The sequence below is a fragment of the Coffea arabica genome, chromosome 6e (genome assembly GCF_036785885.1).
Source record: "Coffea arabica cultivar ET-39 chromosome 6e, Coffea Arabica ET-39 HiFi, whole genome shotgun sequence".
Taxonomy (NCBI): domain Eukaryota; kingdom Viridiplantae; phylum Streptophyta; class Magnoliopsida; order Gentianales; family Rubiaceae; genus Coffea; species Coffea arabica.
In genome coordinates, this window is record NC_092321.1 from 52,246,481 (window position 1) to 52,250,053 (window position 3,573).

The 3,573-nt window shown below is 29.1% G+C and overlaps 1 long non-coding RNA gene across 1 annotated transcript; it reads right to left on the reverse strand.

Annotated features, from left to right (window-relative positions):
- Positions 1-550: 550 nt before the first annotated feature.
- On the reverse strand, positions 551-3,212 carry LOC140009662 (uncharacterized). Its single transcript, XR_011817149.1, has 3 exons — positions 2,808-3,212; positions 2,552-2,595; positions 551-777 (listed from the first exon to the last, which is right to left on the reverse strand). It is a non-coding gene; the product is annotated as an uncharacterized lncRNA (long non-coding RNA).
- Positions 3,213-3,573: the final 361 nt, after the last annotated feature.

The window sequence follows — 3,573 nt, forward strand, 5'->3', positions numbered from 1 at the left end:
CTTTTAAAAGATATCGTGAAAATTTTTCTTTTAAATTTTTATGTGTTGCTTTAAAATTTTTCTTTTCCTAAAAATATTAAACCAGGTTCAACATTGAAGGTCGTTGTTGCGAAGCATAGCCATACTATTTTTTGAACATTTTTTCTGTCATACATCAAATTAAATTGTTTATAAAATATGTCATGGAATTATATAGATTTTACTTTTGAAACTCCATATACCTAATTCATCCAACTAATATGGAAAAGTTGTACGTGCTACTTTCCAAATTCTATTTTTTTCCAAAAAGTGCAAAGTCATGTCCCAATTATGTGAAGTGTACCCAATTTTTGCACCTTTTTGTTCAAGTTGTTCATCAGAACAGATTAGTTATAATTAATAAAGGAAAGACGTTATTTTCATGGTAGAATACACAACTTTTACATTTGAAATTTCATTTTACCTAGTACATCTAGTATACTTCATGAATCAAGATTGGACCAAAACATATTCAACAAAGTCATGGTAATGATTTGACCTTTTGCACATTAAAACAATAAAACTAGAAAAATCAACTATAAAATGAGGGATTCATCAGAACGTTTTTCTAATCTTGAGAAAGTTCCAATAATAGGCTCATTATTTCACTACCAAAGGAAGAAAAAAACTAGAGAAGAGAAAAACATACTAACAGCTGATTTATTTTTACACACAATAAACCTAGAAATGCAAAATTCCAGAAGAAATTTCCCCCTTTCCTCTTTTCCTTTTACCTTTCATCTTTTCTTTGACAAAACCCTGAGTAACAAAAAAAAAAGATCAAATTAGATTAGAGAAAATATTTGTATGAAAAGAATAATATTATATAACATAAAGAGTAAATCACAAATGAATATTACTAGCTTTAACTAACTGTTTCTCAAAGATGTCAAATTCAAATCTATATGTTTCTTCTTGTAAAAATCAATAGTATACTTAGAAAGGCAACATAACAGACCAAAAAAAGAAGGAAATTTTTTTTTTTAAGAATTTACATATTAATAGTAGTGTCAAAATGAAATCAATCCAAATCTTTCTAAGATATACATGATTTATATAGGGAAATCGACTTTACAAGATTCAAGAACCTAACAAAAGATATTGAGAATTGAAAGAATGAGCTAAAAATAAAAGTGGATGAAATAATATGTACTCTAAGATTCTGCAAAGAAGTCTATACCATTTTTCTCAAAGTAGAGGGATCTTCTGCTATTGGAACATTTGGATGCCATATCTGGCATGGATTATGCATCCCATTGAAATTTACAAAAGGGTTTAGTAAATCTAATTCAAAAGTAACATTCCTTTCCATTAAGTTCTTTCTTGTAGAAAAATTTATGGGCAGATTGAAGATTTGTTTTACATTCACCTCATTGAACCTTTCAATTGACAATGCGAACTTTATATGTTGTCCATTTTTCTGTTTAGGCTTCTTTTTCAGTTGAGCTCAATTTCACAAAGTACAACAAATTAGCTATAAAAATCGGATTTTACAAACTTAATCATACTAAAATATTACAGGGGAACATCATGTTTTGAAAATACAGATTTAAAACCCCCAAATTGAATTACGTAATAATTATTTCCATGTTAGTCCAAGTTATTAAAATTGTGGTGATGTCAATGAATATGTTTAGAATAATAGTAATCTATCAAACCAATTGCATAGGGATCAACGGAATAAGAATTGATAATGCTCACAACATGGTAGTCGAAAGCTTGTCATGGATTCAGTTATAACTGAGATTTTTATGTTACAACTTTTAGAAGTGGAAAGAGGCAATTCAGGGTCATGAATTAAAAGCATAAAGCATTGAAGATGGAGTACTTTACAAACAAAACATGGCTATCTTTTATGCTTCAAGGTAAGAAAATGTTATATAGAGGATGAAGTCTGGCTAAGCAAGCAATACATTAGCAAGCCTCTTGGACGAATCAGATTGTAACAAAAAATCTTAACTCTCAAACTAAAGTAATAACCAATTCATTAAGTACTAAATTTGCTATCACTTGCATATCTCTAATACTTAACTAACAAAAAAGCTGCTTCAACTTACTTTCTTCCTTTACCTAACAAATACCCTGAGTACAGCATAGGCCAAAAATTCAACCACAGAATGTGTTAATAGCACAATAACATTTTAGTTCCTATATGATAAGTAAAAACCAAAAAAATACAACCAACTTTAAATATATTTTGCAGTTCAATCCAAATAATTCTTCAATTTTTTTGTGACGATAATAACAAAAAATTCAAACAATATGTTTGAAAGAAAACTTGCTGCAGCAAAGACCAATAGCGAATAGCTTGTATGAAGGAGATTAGTAGAAATAATACATCATTAAAATGCAACAAGAAAATGACTTATATATAGAGCAAAAATATAGAAACCACAACTGTAAATGAAAAGTGGACAAAAAATTCCTCTAAATATAAACAACAACAACACCTATAACAATATAAGAAACTTAAAACAGAGCTTAGGAAATAAAATTAAAGTAAGCACGGATGCAAAAAAATTAGAAAACTCACCATAAGGAAAGAGAATGCGATAGAGAAGAAGCACAAAAAAATTCCTAAAAAGGAAAAGGCACATATTAACAAGAATTTAGGAAAAAAATTAACTAATAGAATAACCATATAGATGCTTCTACAAGAAGAGAATAATCACACAATAATAGATAATTAAAAAATATTTGTCAGATTTTAAAGATGGAAGGAAGAAAACAGCTGATTCTCCAGGATAGAAACAAAATGGTCACCAATTGATCTATAGAAAAAAACTCACCTTTGCCTTTGCCTCATAAAATATGAGACGGACAATTGTTGCCTTTCAATCTACCTAAAAAAAAGAAAAAAAATATTGAGTAACCTGAAGTAAATAGAAATTTTTTTTGCTCTTAGTTTCTCCTATTTATTGTTATCACCGTGACCAATGGAGAGTAATAGGCCTGGGAAGCCACGCAGAGGAAGATTTGGACAACAGCGAATTAAAGAAAGAGAAGAAGTGAAAATAAGAGAGAAGAAAGGGAGAAAGAGACTGAGAAGAAGAAATAGATAGAAAGCCGCACAAGAGAGTCTCGGGCAAGTTCAGAAACCCTATCTATTGGAGGAATACCACCAATTTTGTTCTCAATTTAATTCATCAACTCAATCAATTGGAGGACTACCACAAATTGGCCAATTTGGAGACACCACATCAGCAATTGAACTCAAATGAGAACTATTGCATTCCCCAATAGACTATATATGTTAATTAACAATGCTCTTTCTTGTTAATAATTTGACTAAAAATATTTAAGAATAAACCTTATGTATAATCGAATAAATTTCATCATCATAACTTTTATGATTTCATCAATTAGATTTCCTCTAATGGTTTTATCATACAAATATAAATATATAAGCAATTGATATGATAAAGATATCATTTATTATAATATAAATAGTCTAAGTGCATGTTAAAGTTTAAAAGTTGATTGACTTTAAGGTATACGCACTTTCAATTTCCCATTTGCACTAAAGCCAATGACTCATAAGTCCAAGACTAAATG